The 20070-nt window shown below is 37.0% G+C and overlaps 1 protein-coding gene across 1 annotated transcript in view; it reads left to right on the forward strand.

The window, feature by feature from the left end:
* Nucleotides 1-2003: 2003 nt before the first annotated feature.
* Nucleotides 2004-20070, forward strand: part of LOC107599416 (forkhead box protein P1-B-like) — a 205696-nt gene continuing 187629 nt past the window's right edge. Inside the window, exons 1-2 of the mRNA XM_016290997.1 lie at nucleotides 2004-2244; nucleotides 9016-9086. The gene's annotated coding sequence lies outside the window, so the exon portion shown is untranslated. The remainder of the gene's footprint in view (nucleotides 2245-9015; nucleotides 9087-20070) is intronic.

Consider the following 20070-nt stretch of genomic DNA (forward strand, 5'->3'; position numbering starts at 1 on the left):
TGTCTGTCTGTCTATCTGTCTGTCTTGTCTGTCTGTCTATCTGTCTGTCTTGTCTGTCTGTCTATCTGTCTGTCTGTCAGTCTGTCTGTCTGTCTATCTATCTGTCTGTCTTGTCTATCTGTCTGTCTTGTCTGTCTGTCTATCTGTCTGTCTTGTCTATCTGTCTGTCTGTCAGTCTGTCCGTCTGTCTGTCAGTCTGTCCATCTGTCTGTCTGTCTGTCTATCTGTCTGTCTTGTCTGTCTGTCTTGTCTGTCTATCTATCTGTCTGTCTTGTCTATCTGTCTGTCTGTCTGTCTTGTCTGTCTGTCTATCTGTCTGTCTTGTCTATCTGTCTGTCTGTCTGTCAGTCTGTCCATCTGTCTGTCTGTCAGTCTGTCTATCTGTCTGTCTGTCGGTCTTGTCTATCTGTCTGTCTGTCGGTCTTGTCTCTCTGTCTGTCTATCTGTCTGTCTGTCTTGTCTATCTGTCTGTCTGTCTGTATTGTCTGTCTGTCTATCTATCTTTCTGTCTTGTCTCTCTGTCTGTCTATCTGTCTGTATTGTCTGTCTGTCTATCTATCTTTCTGTCTGTCTGTCTGTCTTGTCTTTCTTGTCTATCTGTCTGTCTTGTCTATCTGTCTGTCTGTCTGTCTGTCTGTCTGTCTGTCTTGTCTATCTGTCTGTCTATCTATCTGTCTGTCTGTCTTGTCTATCTATCTTGTCTGTCTATCTGTCTGTCTGTCTGTCTGTCTTGTCTATCTGTCTGTCTGTCTGTCTTGTCTATCTGTCTGTCTGTCTGTCTTGTCTGTCTATCTGTCTGTCAGTCTGTCTGTCTGTCGATCTGTCTGTCTGTCTGTCTTGTCTATCTGTCTGTCTGTGTTGTCTGTCTTCTCTGTCTGTATTGTCTATCTGTCTGTCTGTCTGTCTTATCTGTCTGTCTTGTCTATCTGTCTGTCTGTCCATCTGTCTGTCTGTCTGTCAGTCTGTCTATCTGTCTGTCTTGTCTATCTGTCTGTCTATCTGTCTGTCTGTCTGTCTTGTCTGTCTGTCTGTCTTTCTGTCTGTCTGTCTGTCTTGTCTATCTGTCTGTCTGTCTGTCTTGTCTGTCTGTCAGTCTGTCTATCTGTCTGTCTTGTCTATCTGTCTGTCTATCTGTCTGTCTGTCTGTCTTGTCTATCTGTCTGTCTGTCTGTCTGTATTGTCTGTCTGTCTGTCTATCTATCTTTCTGTCTGTCTGTCTGTCTTGTCTGTCTGTCTTGTCTATCTGTCTGTCTTGTCTGTCTTGTCTATCTGTCTGTCTGTCAGTCTGTCTGTCTTGTCTATCTGTCTGTCTTGTCTATCTGTCGGTCTGTCAGTCTGTCTGTCTGTCTGTCTGTCTGTCTGTCTTGTCTGTCTGTCTGTCTGTCTGTCTGTCTGTCTATCTATCTATCTATCTATAATATAATGTATCTATATATATATATATAAACACCCTTTCCCTTTTAAATACATGTAAAATCTCCATGTTTTACATATGTCAACTACCCTTATTTATTAGGCCAAGGAAAGTTAAGTGAATATTATATTATGAATATTATACTATTATGTGAACTGTGAATTCAGCCTAAATCTGGTTATAAGCACTGAGCGGTTACTGGGCTTTCACTTTGTATGCAGATATTTCGACTACTATTAAATCCTCACACTAACTGCACTTCCTTTCTTATGGGTTGTCCTTCTCCTGAACTTTCACCCCCACCTTGTCTTGCTTCATTGGACAATTTCTAGGAAAAGAAGACAGTTTTACATCAGTTGCAATTACCAAACTAACTAGCAAAAAAAAAAAAGTGTCATGCGTCGTCTGGTAAAAAAACAAAAAACAACAACAAAAAAAGTGTGACTTTTTGACACGCTTTTGTTTTGCAGCGCAAAGATCTGCATGAGTGTTGTTTACCCAGCAGGTGGATGTGACGTCACGGGCGTACAACTTAACAAAATAACAACATCCAAATCCGCGATTCTCTCTCTTTTCTGTGTGTGTACAACACGCGATAAAGTGTAATATCATCCGAAGCAGCTCCGTGGAGAAAGGCGGTGTAAACCGGGCTCGAAACGGCGGCGTTGTTCCCAGTACAGTGTTTGCAGCTGAAGTTAGTGCCGCTGGCGGAGTGATATATTTGTTGGTTATTTACAGTACGTTTATAGCACGCGCTCATGATATACAAGATCGCGTGAAGAGTTTAATTTGTTATCGCGCACAAATTTCCGCGTCTCTGTCAAACCCCGGTAAGTTCATTCTCCTCCAGCATTCTGCAACATTTTAGGGCATATGGACAGTTTGCCTTTGTTATCTAATTGTTGCCTTATTGTTTTTAATGGTGTAATAAGCAAATTAACAAACAGCATTATCGGTCGCGTGTCTAATAACGGCAGCCCGGGGGATTCATTTTATTTTCAGTCTTCAAGTACTTTTTCAGAAGTTAGCTCTGTGGCTAGCAAGTTGTTACGGTGTTAAGTTTTTTTTGTAGAAACAACATTGTATCGCTACATATGTGTGACAGCTCTGGCGTGGCGAGACGCGTAAAAACGATGTATTGGAATCGCTGTGTTGACGGCGTAAAAGTTCGCGAGCCGAGATTTCTTTCGGCGATACAGTGTTGTATAGGGGACTTTTCCACACGTGTTCCCTCAACCATAAAAAAAACTTATACTGGTGCATCCCTTTTTTGGAATTAAATACAACATTATTAATGCGTACGAAAACTGTTCAGAATATCGCAAAAAATGTTTCCGTGAATTAAAAAAGTTAATTGCAGTGTATCATCCGGTTGGGCTACGGAATTGAGAGCAGCAGATTTCAGAATTAAGTTACTTCAGCAAGAGTCGGCTGTGTTTCAAAACCTAGTAAGCTGCCTAGCTAGACAGCTTTTTGAGCATGACGGATACCGACCGTTCAATTCCATAAATGTTGTCACGTCTCAGGGTTTGAGACACAGCTTAAGTGTAGTTCTGGTGAAATTAGCTGTCACCATAATTGTGTCGTAACAAATCTCAGAGTTAAATGTGCCTTACTGCTTGTACTTTCGGAGTTTGAGATAAGTAACAGATGGATAAATACATTTACTATAAATACAATCATAACAGTCTAGCAAAAGTTACAAAAAGTGGAGGACAGAAACTTTTAAACGGATGCAGTCCTTGTGCACTTGAACAGAATAAAAGTAGCACTTTTCTTTTCGTAAAATGACAGTTTAACTTTTAACAGTTTACATTTATTTATAATAGACCTTAAGTTTTCTTCACATAATACTATATTTGGTCCCATTATTGTTCATCTCTCTTTAAAAAAAAAAAAATTAAAAAAAAAAAAAAAATATATATATATATTACATTTATATATTTGGTTGTTTTTTTTAACATTTACAAATTAAACAAACAGAAAAATGTACCATAGATACATAGCCATACATTTTTACATATATTACAATGTTATACATTTGTATAAACACACACACTAAATGGATCCACATGTAAATCATTTAATGCAGCTTTTTTTAAATTTTGGAAATGGCAAGGAATAAGAAATTTCGCTTTTTGCATTTGTGTGTGAAGGTATATTATTATTACTATGTGTGTAATAAAAAAGGTACAAATTGAATTTGCTAAACATTAATTGTATTATTTACCATTGCCATTTTTTCTTATCGATTCTCATAAATGTCACTTTTAAACGTATTTTAAGATCGCACTTTAAAAAAGGAAGCAGCAGCAGCTTTAACACCCAGCGTTGGTACGGCTCAGTTCTTTGGATTAGTCATTGTCTGAGGGAAGGAGAATACAAAAAAAAGAATGCTTTTTAAAAAAAAATTTTTATATAAGCAGAAGTAAAGTAAACAGCCTCCAACAAGCGAACCTTGACAACCCAGATTAAGGAAAACACTGGAGATCAAACAGTGCTGCTGCTGGGCCGTTATCATGAGCTGCCTGAGAGGGAGAGACAAAGAGAAGGAGGGAAGGAGAGAGAAAGAGACTGTTTGAACAGGCACTGGAGTTTGTGTGCTCATTTATGCAGAAATGGACCTCTGGATTAAAAGCACTGGCTGAGCTTTTCTTTGCAACTTTTTGGCCTTGGCACTCAATGGCAGGAGAGCCGGAGTTATTTCTCACGTTATTTCACTACTGTGCTTACTAACTACCTGTAGAGAAAAATGCAAATCTTGTGCCTCCATTCAAACATTTTTCATATAAAGTTTCCCAAAAATAGATTTGTGCAAAATGTTGCTTTGTCATTTTATTACAGGAAAAGCATGCAAATTTTGCATTCTAGAACTGGTATTTTCAGATTTACTCGCAATCTTGCAAAAGAGCATGATGACTCAGATGTGTGTGGTGGTTATGGCACAGAAAGGTTATTAACATATTGCTTCGCTGAGGTACTGTAATCTGAGAATCGTAGAGGTTATAGACAGCCTGCCGAATAATGCATGAAGTTGTGATGTCTGGATCATAACGTGGGATAGAGGTTGCTGCGTCCCGTGTCTTGCTGTGTGTTCGGGCAGCTGTTGTCCCTCTTTACCGTGTGGCGTTCATGCTGGGTTGCCTGACTGGAAAGGCAGGCCATTGGCCAGACACTGGATGGCTTTGGTTGAGGATGCAGCCAGCTTCTTGTTTCTACGGCAACTCTGGACGCTGTCAATGTGCGGCAATACGTTGTTTAGTTATAGGAGTTAATTCGACAATACGAGTTAATTATAGCTTGTTGTTGTCACACCGAGGAAACCAAGTACTTTATCATTTGCATATTTGAAGGCAGTTAAAAATTATAGTTAATTATTATAGTTGACTGGAAGTTGTCACTTTTTTTACTTTTTAAATATCTCTCCCAGTGAATACAATTTTTTTTTTTTTTTTTGCTGCAAATGTGTAGATGGACTTAAACTTAAATTAAATTGACAATGAAAGTGCCATTTTATATTTTATCATATTATATTTATTTATATATTTATATTATTTATATTTCATCATATTATATTTATATTATACAGTGCCAGTCAGACGTTTGGACACATCTTTTTGTGATTTATATATATATATATATATATATTCATTTCATTTCATTCAATATTTATTTATTTATTTATTTACTACCAGTCAAAAGTTTGACACACATATTTACAAATTATTTAATTATTTATTTACTTATACACTGTCAGTCAAAAGTTTGGATTATTTATTTATTTATTTTTCATATTTTAAAATAATAATTAAAAAAACACTAATGGAAGTATGGCATTATAGTGACCAAAAAGGATAAATTATATTTAAGAATCTTCACATTTACCACCCTTTGTTTAGATTCCAGCTGGGATGCTTTTTAAATGAAATAAAAGTTTTTCTTTTAATCCTGGACATTTGACCGCTGCTTTTCCTCCGCTGTCTGCTAATTGATTTTTATGTGTAGCGTAATTTATATTTATCTGCTAAACTAATTTAAATTATTTAAGCATGAGCCTTTAGATCAAATATGTTTAAGATCATGGGAAATTTTAATTAATTCAGGTGTGTCTAAATGTTTGACTGGAAGTGTATGTCTATTCAAAACGGTGTACTAAAATTGAATGAAAAGAGTTTGAATCAATGATAAAATGTTTTAATGATCAAGACTCTCTCTGTACAGTAAGAGCTCACTGATTTGTTACCATTGAAATAGTTGATTTATAGCCCTAGTCATCCTGGTTGTCCTTTTATTGGATTGTAAATCCAAATGGATTGGATTAGAGGCTGGATTAAATGTTAAAATGGTGTGATACTCACAAGTCCCTTTATGCCAGCTGTGAAGTTGACAGCTGAGCTGGGATCAGCTCGTTGGATCAGTTTCTCACTGATCTAGCCCCGAAGAGCTGAAGAGCAGCAGCCAATGCTTGGACTCCTGAAATGTACAGCGAATCCCTAAGCAATAGGAGGCTGATCTTTCTAGGAATTAGAATCACTGGATTTGTAGACCTTTATGTCATACATAATGTGCAAAGATACTTCCCAGACGTTTTCTTTGCAAAAATTGCCATTCATATTTCTAATTCAGTTCTAAAGGAAACAACCGGAAAAGCTGCAGCATATAAGAACTGCATACAGTTGTTTTCTTGTGATTTCTCATGTTCTGTAATATGCAAGAGGTAGGGTTCAGTAGTAAAGTTTATTTGCTTCTGGACCAGTTGACCCACTAACTCAGATTTTTACCCATAAAAATTAATTAATCTGATATATTTATTTTGTGTATATATATATATATATATATATATTATTCTTATTATGTGACAGAAAACAAAATGTTTTCTATAAAATAGTATTTATTTATTTATAAATAACTTATATTGCATTGATATCAGGAAATTGCAGCTTATGTTATATGACTCCATAAAACAGATTCATAATCTCACTTTTACTGGAAAACAATGGCATGTTTTAAATATTTTATACTATTTTATCTGATGTTTTCAAGACTGTCACTTTTAAAATGTTGATAAAACTTCCATCAGCTTGATAACATCACCGTGGCATTTAAATGATCAGATTTAACAGCAACATTTTTGAAGTCCAAATGTATATGTTTGAAAGGCATAAAAACACATGCACATGATCAACAGATGTAAGCCATGCACAAGTTGAGAAACTCTGAGCCATATGTTTTAATCTATGAACTCAGCTGGCTGTGGGGACCTTCACACCAGTGTTTTTCACCGAGTCAGTACAGAATTTACTCATTGTAACCTCTCTGGTACTCAGTCTTGCACTTCTGAAATTAAAGCAAACTGAATTACAAAGCAATTCCTTGTAGCTTGTTCTGGCAACATTTTCGCTGGCCACAAAGAAAATATGATGAATGGCTAAAATTAAATATGTTAGAAATGTATGTGATTTCTATGTTTTTTAAAAATATTTTATTCATATGTGACCCTGGACCACAAAACCAGTCTTAATTGACATCATCTGAAAGCCGAATAAATAAACTTTCCATTGATGTATGGTTTATTAGGATCTGACAATATTTGGCCGAGATACAACTATTTGAAATCTGAGGGTGCAAAAAAAATCTAAATCGCCTTTAAAGTTGTCCAAATGAAGTTCTTAGCAATGCATATTACTAATCAAAAATTAAGTTTTGATATATTTACAGTATGAAATTTACAATATATCTTCATGAAACATGAATTATTTTTGGCATAAAAGAAAAATCGATAATGTTGACCCATACAATGTTTTTTTTGGCTATTGCTAAAAAATACCCCAGCTACTTAAGATTGGTTTTGTGGACCATATATATATATGGAAGACTGGAGTAATAGCTGCTAAAAATTCAACTTTGCCATCACAATTAATTACATTTTAAAAAATATTTACATGGAATTTTTTTGATAAAATTAATGCAGCCTTGCTGAGCATAAGAAACCTTTTTACAAAAACATAAAAAAAAATATTCCAAACTTTTGACTCATGGTGTAAATAGAATGTTTTAGTATTTTATTATTATTGATATTTATTTATTTATACTTCAACACATCAGAGTAATAAGTTCTGAACACTGTGAAAATATTCTTTAAAAAGCATAAATAGTGAAGAAACATGTTTGAGAAAGGATAGAGTAGTTGCCAATATTGTTGATTGGTAATTAATGTGCATTTTGTCCCAGCCTTAGAGTTGTTTTGTCTCTGCTTACGTGTTTGTGAAAGGGACATCGTTTAAGTGCCCTCCAAGGGAATTGAGTTTTTCTTCCCTCTCAATAGCAGCATGCTCTCAATTAGAGTATGCTTAATCAGGAAACTGGCTCGAGTACTAATTACCTTATCATAGCATACATGTTAATTAGTTTTGCGAGAAGGTTAATTTTTTTCCCCAATTGATTGTTCAAATGAATTCAAAGGCAAAACACGATGGATCTTTTCTTTGATCTTCTGTTTACATCTGTATGTGTGTTTATATCAAAATTTTGGCCTATTTGCTGGTTTGAACTTCGAAGCAATTCGGGTGGTCTTAATTGACGTGTTGCTGCTTGTTTATTTGATATATGTAAGGCTTTATCGGATAGATCATTATGAAAGCGCGGCAATTATCTTAAACGTTCAACGCTCAGTGCTCAACTCCTGCCTCATTCACATGAAAGTGAATACGTACAGCCTTTTTTTGCTTGCTGCTATGAGAAACCAACTGAAAGTGAATCGGTTTGAGTCATTGTCACCTTACTTCAAGAAGCTGTTTGAAAAATGCTCCTTGCAGCTCTTGGACACAGCCCAGTCTGAGCTTGACATGCTCTCAAGGCTGGAAAACATGCTGAGTTTTTGTGCTTCTGACACGCTGTTGTGTCCAGGAGTTGCCATACATGTGGTTTCGCTCATTGTGCGCCAGTTTACCCAAGCAAATTGAAATGTTTACTGAAATGCCATGACAACATTATTTAAAGTTCAGAAAGTTCTTGTCAAAAATCCAAATGCTGTCTTTATACGTACTTAGTCAAACAGGTGGTGATATCCAAGCTCTAAAGAAGAAGAAAAAAATCTAACTCTGTAACAATTAAGCACCATTTGTTGGTTCTTTTGTTTTTTTTTTCTAGTGCAGAGCAAAGCCATATGAGTGTTGAGAAAGAGGCCTGAGAAATGTTCTTGGGGATTACTGGATATTTCTCTAAAAGCATTTTGATGTTATGAATGAGCATAATGTACGATCTTCTGAAGATCGCGGATTGATCAGTTGGCATTGCCGAGTGAACTTCAAAGTTGGAAAATGAGAGAATCAATATTTTCATTTAATATTATAGAGCAGCAAGATGGGAATTTTGAGTGCATTTCTGTGTACTTGATATACAATTGTTGACAGTGATTGAATGGATACTTTCAGGAGTGTTTATCGCTTGCAGTTTGCTGGTATAATACAATTTTAGTTTTCTATGATTTAGCGCAATGGTTACAGCAAATTAAACTTCCTTGATTGATAGTAAAGTCACAAAAAACAATTCATATCCATAAGACCTGCCATATTGACTGCATACTGTATTTGTGGTTTCAGGCACCTCACCAAGACTAAAGGGATTTTTTACGTACAGCCTACAATCACCTGTCACTTTACCTCCTGAAACAGTAAGGAACTTCGGTAACACATTATTTTAAAGGGGACATTGGATGCCCATTTTGTTGGTATGATTCTTTAGGGTCTTCATGAAATGTCTGTAACACTTCAGTTAAAATTCCTCAATGGTCGTGTAAGAGGCCGTTCACATGTTGTGCCTAAAATCGCGTGGAAAACACTAGTCGCACCACTTTCTCCCTCTTTCCAAAACACTTGAGAACTTGTGAGCCTGTGCACCCGTGGCATCTGCCGTTGCTAAGCAATCGTGACCTGCACTCTCCATGATGACGCAGAAGTTTCAGCAAAGGATAAATGGATTTCCAGCACTGAAAATCGCTTGCAGTAGCTCTGCTACTAAATTTAGTCCTATTTAAAAATGGCTATCCATGTACAGCTATAATCAGCTGTTCCTCCATCTTGTCTGAGATTTCAATGTTGTTACGGAAAGGTGATTGGTTGGTTCTTGTCACATGACCTGCGGTGTGCTCGCTCCACTCTGAAAACTTTGTTTTTATCTCGCTCCGGCGAATGAAAAAATTTTGCATGTTGCACCTTATGCGCGTCACGACCGCATCGCTCTCTATTTGCACGCACTTGCCGTGCATCTACATTTGAAATAACGAACTTGAGCGCACAATCGATGCAATATGTAAACGCCCCCTAAAACAACACCCTTTTTACCTTGTGAAAAAGAATTGTACATAGCGAGCCATTTCGGAGCATGTCTCTTTTAATGATAATGAGCTACTGCTCACCCCTCTCTTCCATTTACTGTGTATTCGGTGGCGCATTACCATCAAAAACAAAACCACTGTAGGGGTGTGCGATATGACGAATTTTGATCGTGGATGATTAAAATATCTCTGTGATCTGCTTTTAAAGAAATATCATGCTACAGTGTACATCAGATGCAGTTCTGGCGCCTCTGTCTCAATATACTGTACAACGCGACATACATTCACATCAAATGTTAGCTCAGTGGTAGAGTTATATTCACAGGACACTGCACTTATTTGCAATCACAAAAGTACATTATTTGCATATCTTTCGCGTATGATTGCGCTAATTCTGTCAAAATACAGGTTGTCCCAAACCTGTATTAATTTTTTTCTTGTGCTGAACACAAAAGAAAATATTTTGAAGAATGTGGATAACCAAACAGTTGCTGGTCCCCATTGACTTTGATAGTGGGAAAAATACTATGGAAGTCATTGGGGACCAGCAACTGTTTGGTTACCCACATTCTTCAAAATAACATTTATGTTCAACAGAAGAAAGCAACTTCACGTTTAAAACAACTTGAGAGTGAGTAAATGATGACATCATTTTCATTTTTGGGTGAACTGTCTCTTTAATGTTAATAAAACAACAAAACACAAAGAGAAAAATCACTCACTGCTCTTGACTGAAGAAATTTGATACAGTTGCTTTAATAAGAATCAATGTATAACTGAAGAATATTGTGTATATAGTGTTTTATATTTATATTTGTTAATTCAGTTTCTTGAATGTTGCTAAATACACCTACTGCACCTGAAAAATAAAGCGCTGTTTGTATTATTTGTATATTATGTGTATTTGTAATGTGTATCTTTGTTCTTATTTTTTAATAACAAAGATAAAATAATTACAAAAATTAGCTGTTAATTTGAAGGTGAAATTAGAGTCCATCTGTTCAGAGGTGTTTTTAATCAGTGAGATGACTATCAGGTATCAGTGTGTGCCCTGTTTTATTTAAAGAACAGGGATCTATCAAAGTTTGGTCATGTTTGTGGAAGTGTATCGTGGCACAAACAAATGAGATCTCTGAGGACCTCAGAAAAAGAGTTGGTGTTGCTCATCAGGCTAGAAAAGGATTCAAAGCCATCTCTAAAGAGTTTTGACTCCACCAATCCACAGTCAGACCAAAATCAAATTCAAGACCACTGTTACCCTCCCCAGGAGTGGTCCACCAACAAAGATCACTCTAAAAGCAAGATGTGTAAAAGTCCACTAGGTTTCAAAGGACTGCAGGCTAACTTCTAAGCAACTAAAGGCCTTTCTCACATTGGCTAATATTAATGTTTATGAGCCCATCATCAGGAGAACACTGAACAACCATGGTGTCCATGGCAGAGTCGCAAGAAGAAAGCCACTGCTCTCCAAAAAGAACATTGCTGCCCATCTGCAGTTTGCTAAAGATCATGTGGACAAGCCAGAGGAATATTGGAGACGTGTTTTGTGGATGGATGAGACCAAAATAGAACATTTTGGTTTAAATGAGCAGTGTTATGTTTGGAGAAAGAAAACACTGCATTCCAGCATAAGAACATTATCCTATCTGTAAAACATGGTGGTGTTAGTATCATGGTTTGGGCCTGTTTTGCTGCATCTGGTCCAGGACGGCTTGCCATCATTGATGGAACATTGAGTTCTGAATTATACCAGCAAATTCTGAAGGAAAATGTCAGGGCATCTGTCCGAGAACTGAATCTCAAGAGAAAGTTGGTCATGCAGCAAGACAACGACCCCAAGCACACAAGTCTACCAAAGAATGGTTAAAGAAGAACAAAGTTAATGTTTTGGAATGACTGAGTCAAATTCTGGACCTTAATCCAATTGAAATTTTGTGGAAGGACCTGAAGCAAGCAGTTCATAGGAGGAAACCCACCAACATCACAGAGTTGAAGTGGTTCTGTACTGAGGAATGGGCTAAAATTCCTACAAGCCGTTGTGCAGGACTGATCAGCAGGTACAAGAAACGTTACTTGCAGTTATTGCTGCAAAAAGGGGTCACACCAGATACTGAAAGCAAAGATTCACATACTTTTGCCACTATTTAACTTTTGCCAAATATTTAACACCGGATAATTTTTCTCAATAAATAAATGACAAAGTATTTATATTTGTCTCTTTGTTTGATTGGATTCTCTTCTCTACTTTCAGGATTTGTGTGAAAATCTAATTATGTTTTGGGTCATACTTATGCAGAAATATAGAAAATTCTAAAAGGTTAACAAACTTCCAAGCAGCACTGTATATATTTTGTTCCATTTGTGTTAAGTTATTTATAATAAGGGAAGTGAAGTTTACTATTAAAGGATTAGTTTACTTCTGAATCAAAATTTCCTCATAATTTGCTCACCCCCATGTCATCCAAGATGTTCATGTCTTTCTTTCTTCAGTTGAAAAGAAATTAAGTTTTTGAGGAAAACATTCCAGGGTTTTTCTCTATATAGTGGACTTCAGTGGGGTTCACTGGGTGGAAGGTCCAAATTGCAGCTTCAGTGCAGCTTCAAAGCGTTCTACACGATCCCAGACAAGGAAGAAGGGTCTTACCGCGAAACGATCTGTCATTTTCTAAAAAAAGAATAAAAATTATATACTTTTTAACCTCAAACGCTTGTCTTGTGTAGCTCTGCAATGCACATGCGCACTCTGTGCAGTCTCATTCGAAACAGTTAGGGTAGGTCGAAAAACTCCTATCTCATTTTCTCCTCCAACTTCAAAATCATCCTACATCGCTGCAGAAGTACCGACCCAGTGTTTACAAAGTGAACGTGCAAAGAAGGTCAAACCCCTTTAAAACAAAACGGTAAAACAGCCATGTAGGGCGATTTAAAATGATTTTGAAGTTGGAGGAGAAAATGAGATGGGAGTTTTTCGATATACCCTAACTGTCATGAACCGGAATGCACAGAGTTCACGCAGAATTAGACAAGACGAGCGTTTGAGGTTAAAGTATATACATTTTTCTTTTTTTTTTTTTAGGAAATGACCAATCATTCCGCCAGATAAGACCCTTATTCCTCGTCTGGGATCGTGTAGAACACTTTGAAGCTGCACTGAATCTGCCATTTGGACCTTCCACCCAGTGAACCTCACTGAAGTCCACTATATAGAGAAAAACCCTGGAATGTTTTCCTCAAAAACCTTAATTTCTTTTCGACTGAAGAAAGAAAGACATGAACATCTTGGATGACATGGGAGTGAGAAAATTATGAGAATTTTAATTCAGAAGTGAACTAATCCTTTATGTGCACTGATGTCAGACTCATTTTGAATAATAAAGTTTATTGTTAAATACCCTGCCTGTACTACATAGGCCTATGTTTGTCACATCATTATACGTGTTTGATCACCACATTTGAGTTATCATTGCAAAAAATGTGTTTATGTATATATATTCTGTAGGCTATATACTGTATTCTATATACAGTACCAGTCAAAAGTTCGGACACACGAATGGGAAGTGTGTCCAAACATTTGAATATACTGTACTATAATATAGCCTACACATAAAGAATATAGGCTGATATATCGATATCGGTATTTTTTTTTGCTCCCTAATATCGGCATCGGCCCCCAAAAAAACCCATATCGGTTGGGCTCTAGCAGGCATTATGCAAATGTGTTACCCAGTGATGTGTAGCCATCACGGAAATGGGATTCGAATGACTAACGACTCGTTCGGGCTGTTTAGAGACGATTCTTTCTTTTTGGGAGGCAATAACTTTGTTTATTGTGCACTTTCGACTTTACAACTTTGCTGATCGTTTGCATGCATACAACTACATTACACACTGCATAAAAGACAATATTCCAAATGGCATAATAAGGGCACTTTAATAGTGAATGTGTTCCTTATTCTAAAGTGTTATCGGAGCTTTCCTTTTACACCAGCTTTTTCATTTAAAAGGGATCGCAATGCTAATTACATGGTCTTTTTTTCCCCCCCTCATATTTTTTTTTTTTTTTTTTGGTAACCACTGATATAACAGCCCATATTTGAATATATTTTGAGGTCATCAGCATTGGATGATAATCTTTGATAGTTTTCTATAACATATGCATCTATTGTTATTACAAGGGCAGTCCATCACCCCACTCTTTAGTTACCCATATGAGCCATTAAAAACCCATTTTGGTCTAGTCACCACAGTTTTGCATTAAAAACACTCAAAACAATCAGCATAACTTTTAAAAGTTAAATGTGGAGGAGGCAGAAATCATGGAGTACATTTTTTAACATTCAAACCAAAATTCAACGAAGGGAATTCAGAGGCATCTAAAGAGAAAACATATAAGTTATAAAGCTTGAGAATTACTGTTCCACTCTGTTCATTGTGTATTCTGTGCCTCCTATCATTTGCATCCGTAAGTTTAGATGGTACTCCAAACCCTGCTGTATTCTACAATCCCAGTCTGGTGTATTCTTCAATTTCTGAACCGCTTGCTTGGATAAATACGAGTTGTCATAATTGTAACATAGGACCATTCTAGAAGAAGTCTTTATTTAAAATAGATTGCCGGTTGTAAATATGCTTACAGAGATGCATTTTCGCATGGTTAAACATCACAGGCTTGCCCTTTATCAGTGCGTTTGACAGTCTTGCCATGTGTTGCGTGCACCGCACAATTTGAATGACAGTGGTAACTGGCAGTCGAGTAACCAAATTATTTAGTCATGGGCTTTAAACGGGCACGACGGCAAATGGATGTCAAGTAAATGATGCAATTTATTCCCCCTTTCCTCCTCCTCGCCAGGCGGGCTGCCATGGGACTTCTGCCAGCCTTAAATAAGTGTTACCCAGATGGCACTTGCATGACGCCCACTTGGTTACAGAATTGTTCCGCGGGAATAACTCGGCTTGCCACAACAAGCAATAGGTCAATTGAGCAGCGAGTGCCTGTTGCTTGACCCATTTTACATATGCAAATCTGCTAATGTTGTGTCATTTCGGTAAATTCCAGGGGAAGGCAGGCTCTCGGGGCTTCCTAAATGAATTGGAAAGGAGCCCAGTTAATGAGGGTGGAGGGGGAGAGAGGTAAAAAGAGGAGATGTATGCTTCCTCTGCTCACTTCCTTCTGCGAGTACATCATTTCCAAGTGCCTCTGCTTTGCGCGAGCTGTGGTAAAGGGAAATGTCTGTAGTTGGGTTCTTGTAGCAATGGGATAGACCAGTGGGCACTAGGATAAGTGATTTTTCACCCCTCTCTCTTGCTCTATGGTCTTTTTGAACACAATTCTATTTTTAGGAGGTGTGGAAGACAATGCTGTGGAGTTTTCTCTCTCATTTCACTCCCTCACTTCGCTCTCTGCATCCACATTTGATATCTATTTATTATTCTATCTTTTTCTTTCCCTCTCTTTCTGCTGTGTGTCCATCCTTTTCTCACTTTCACCTTCCAACCCAACCACTTTTATTTTCTGCCACACTTTTACACTTTATGGCATGTAGGTAGATACGCTACGGCTGTGGCTATGCAATTTTTTTCCGTCCTGTACAATTGTTGCTTGTGAGATTGTACAAAATGAACCTAGTGAAGGCTTTTCAGACCTTTGTCACAATTGACAGTTTTGACTGGTCGTTCTACATCAGTCTTGTCACGTTTTGACATTTTTAATGACAAAATTGAAATGGTAATGCAATATTATTGGCAATGCCAAATAAGTGTTAGATAATATCAGAACTTTTGCTCTGTACCTTCATAAGCAATTTCTTATGATTCTTGAAATTTGTCTTAGCAGCAAAATTGTGGCAAAACTCTTTCAAGTGTGCGCCCTGGCTTAAGTGAACGGTGTCCTCTGCATCTCCCCTAACATGCTACAGCTGTAATCAATGCTGCCTGGGCCGACAGCAGGAGTAGGACAATGTGGAGATGATTTTCTGCTGTCAAGACTTAAGTAAACAATCCAACAATCCATAGCTCCAAAACCTTTACAATTCAAGCTCAGCTTACAACAACCAAAGATCTTTTCATTTTGCATTTTTTTTACCAATCATATGCTCTCCTCATAAGAAGCTGCAAGTCACAATTTTTTTTTGGCAATCTGTGACATTTTGTAATGTTATAGTATAACAAACGGAACATTTTTGGTTGCATTTAGATCCCATAGATACCAAGATTGTCAAATTCAGAATTGAATTGAGAATGCCTTTTTGATGCTTATGGATTTAATTGAACTGCAAACAGAATTGTAATTTAAATTGAGAAAAATAGATTGATTTGTATTTAGTTTATATATTTCATCATATTTAATAATTGGACCATGATGCAGGAACACTTCATTTTGCAGAATGCATTACATGAGTTGATTCTCTTTCAATTTTAATTCAATAAGTTTTCCATTCAAAACTGTTCCATTTGAACTTCAGAGTGACCAATTTAATTCAAATTCCAGCTCAAGAAACATTTTTAATGCTTTATCAAAAGTGTGCTTTCTCAAAAAAGAAATTGTTGGTGGGGATATTCTTGTTTGTTAAGATGCCTTCATATCATTGGTGTTTTATTAAAAATCAATTGTTGAGAGAAATTGTCGGTTAATAAATGTGCCTATGAAATTTGCCTAGAAAGGGGTCCAGTTTGGGCTTTTCTAAATATATGCGTGAAGGGAGGAATAAGTCGTGGGAGGATTGAATCTGTCTGTTTGCATTTGATTTTGCAATCACTTCTCTGTACTGTAAGATACCAGTGTTGTTTTTTGTATTTTTTTACAGGCAGTAAAAATGATTGTTTTAGCACTTTACAAATAACAGCAATAATAATTGGATGTGCATATAACCTCAATCATCAAAATGTAAATGTTGCGGATTCTCCTTTGGAATTTAATTATATCGCAGCTTGTAATCGACTATAAACCTAAACAAGACAATCAAAATACATATTAACAGGCTCAGCATGATAAGGAAACAATCTTCTAAACTGAGATAAACCATCTCACGTATTCCTCCAGCAACCCCCTCACCTTGTATTTGCTCTTTTGTGATCTCTTTGAAAGCATCAAAAGATGCAAGCGCTCTCTAATGTTTCTCTTCCTCATGCCCAGAGAATAACCCCTCGATCACACTGCCAACATTCTTTTTTTAAAAGCGCAAAGAAAGATGAATTTGGGCCATAAAGGCGCGTATCACAAGGGCTTTTTATCCTAAATGGTCCTTAGAATTGTTATCTATAGGGATGGCGCATTCCCAGCACTGTCGTGTTCAATCAAGTGTCCACTTAGCCGTGGCCAGGAGTAATTGTCCCCAAGTGGGCCACACACTGACCTGTTAATGTCTGTGTTGACCCTCTAACCTTGTCAGCACGTCTAAGAGAAGAGCTCTAAATCATTCTGATCTCCTCCAGCTCTTCCCGTGCTGCCGGGTCAAAAGGAAGATCGCTGCAGGCAAACCACTCCCTTAAATTGTCCCATCTTGGGTAGGTCATTGTCTTGAGGATGAGGTCCAGATTCAGGATTCACACTTCTTTATTGCTGCACAATCATGGTGGTGGTAAATGTGTTCAGTACTGTGGAGTGCAATAGCAGCTGAAACACATACTAGCTAAAATGTAACTAACTGTACAATAATATGGTATGGTAATACAGGAAAGCAATTAAAACACAGTATAAAGAGTACTTGCTGTGAGCAGAAGGCTTATAATTTCATTTTAGTATGACTGGCACTTGCATATGCAAAACTTGCCATCACAATGCTAGTTTTTGTGGTTGGATGCAGGAGCATTGCTGTTTGGTTGCTAAGGTGTGGCTCATGTTTATGCACTGATGTTTAATGTTTAAGAGTTAGGGGTTTTGAAAAACCACCAGCACCACTAATGCAATTTTTTTCTGTGGTTCTTTTCAACATCTGAGTTTCTTAAGTCTTTTTATCACTAAATATTTTTCACCGTATAGGGCAGAGAGGAGATGGTTCAGAATTAGAATTTTTAAAAAAAATTAAAAATAATAATGTGCATTATCTGAGTATAAGAAGCACAGTTTATGATACCATTATTTTTTTTATATTATTCTTGATTTGAAATGTTTCATTTTATAAAACAGTTTACACACTTTACTATCCCATGAGACCACAGCAGAGGACTTGTAAATGGTGCAACTGCGATGCAACTGATGCTTGTAGGTCTTTTTAAGAGAGTCATTGAATTGTTCATTCAACTGATTCATTCAGTAAAAGAATGATTAATTGAATCATTCATTCAAGCGATTCATTCAAAAATGCTGATTTATTCAGGAATGAAATGCAACATCTGAGTGTTTGCTCAGAGATCCGCAGGATTACTTTGCTGTGGCTTTGTTTGTAAATATTTTGTTGGTGGAAAAGGAGTAACTGGCAATAATGCATCTAAAATTTAAGTTTCTCCTTATTCTCTTTTCGTTTATTGCACTGTTGTGTAAAAGCAATATCACATGCGCAATCGTGCTGAGGCTCAGAACATAGCATATCAGATGGCATTCTAAGATAAAATAATTCCTCCGCAGGATTAGCTAATGCAGACACAACTAGGAGTAAGCAATTTCTAGGAGTTTCTTAATTTCCTATAAGTTTAAAGTTTCTGTGACTATGCTGAGTCCTGATTAGCCTGGCATAGCAACAGCGGCAACCAATTGTGCGAGTTAAAGGTAGGGGCGCAGGGCTATTTATTTGACTGGCCAATGGCAGCCGGGGAGAATTGTTTTGAGAGATCTGTGTGAAAACAATTTATTTGGTATGCTGCTAATCTGAATCAGATTGGAGAAGTTTGTTTTGTAATAGTGTCATGTGAAATATTAGGTTGCAGGTTTAAATTGCTCTGTTTTATTTTAGGTTATGTGTCTCCTTGTGGTGGATGGGTATACCACATATTTAGCAGAAAGAATACTGTGAGTATAGTGTGTTTCTATCACACAGTGTGATTTTTCACACGTCTTTTCGCAGTTGTGGGAAACTTGACACACATATAATGGCAATTATCAAACTACTCTAAAGTGGCTGGTAACTGGTTTCTGTCTGAGACTGACAGGGACGGTAATTTGTGTGAAATGTGGATTAAAACCACATGTTGGTGATGCCGAGGTGTGTTGTATTGAGCAGTTAGTTTGCCACCAAAATGATGTCGCTGAGTCAAACCTGTGAGTTCTTGCGTGCCCTGAGGAAGATATTATTGCTTTGAGGTTGCTCATTCATACACAGAACATACATCTATCAATCAACATTAGTTTTTTGTGTTTTTTTTATATTCCTTTGGAATTTTGCATAGTTGCACTTTTTGCATAATGTATATATACAGTATGACCCCTTAATTTTTTCACGTTTTATGGTGGAGCCTTGTGTTAAAATTAATGCTTTAATGCTAGATACTTACCTGAAATGTATGTTAGACCCAGTTCCCAGTTGTTTCTAAGTAAAAATACATACAAATAAAACTATTCTTGACATACAATTATAGTTTAGAAGTATAAGATAAATGTGGATTTTACACTGGATGACTAGTTGTTCAAAAATTCAGGGAGTCGATTAGTGAGTGAGACTGCTTTATCAAGGTTTTTAAAACTTTGTCTTGTTGACAGCCATACACGTCTTTAGTTGTGTTTTACACATTTGGTTTTGCTTTATTTTCCTTCCTGTTTGTAAAGATGACATTTTAAAGGTTAATGTATGTGGCTGTTTTTTTTGTTGTTTCTTTGCCACTTCCTCTCTTTCAATGAAGATCAGATCATCCATCTCTATCCTGGAGTAGCTTCCATCTCTCTTTCACTTTCATGTGCCCTAGCTGCTCTTAATACTACAGTTACTTCTCTCTCTCTCTCTCTTTACCTGTAGCTATTTCCTCTTGCTCCTTTTAAACTCCCTATTTTTGGAATTCATTGATGTGAGAGTCATAAATACCAGTGAGGGGGCAGAGGGGTCTTTTGGGATCGTGTATTTTCTTCAGCAATGACAAGAACGCGGGAGGCTAATCAAAGCGGCTCTTATCTGAAGCTGCTTAGCGCCCGACGCGGAGCAGAGGAATGCGGCCAGCTAAGGGGGTTAGCGCTAGCTAAATTCCACACAGAGGAATGTCATGGAGATGAGCTGTAATGCAAGGGTTGATTTTATTGGGTCTGTTGGGGACATACTGTGAATATTTGGCCTCTAGGAGGGGACAGGCCAGAGTTTGTATGTAATTGAGAGTTTTGGAATGTTGAAATTGTACCATGTTGGTCTGATGTGACAGATATAGCTAACTATTTTTGAAGCTTTTTTATTTATTTTTG

The sequence above is a fragment of the Sinocyclocheilus grahami genome, unplaced genomic scaffold, assembly GCF_001515645.1.
Source record: "Sinocyclocheilus grahami isolate Dianchi unplaced genomic scaffold, SAMN03320097.WGS_v1.1 scaffold266.1, whole genome shotgun sequence".
Taxonomy (NCBI): domain Eukaryota; kingdom Metazoa; phylum Chordata; class Actinopteri; order Cypriniformes; family Cyprinidae; genus Sinocyclocheilus; species Sinocyclocheilus grahami.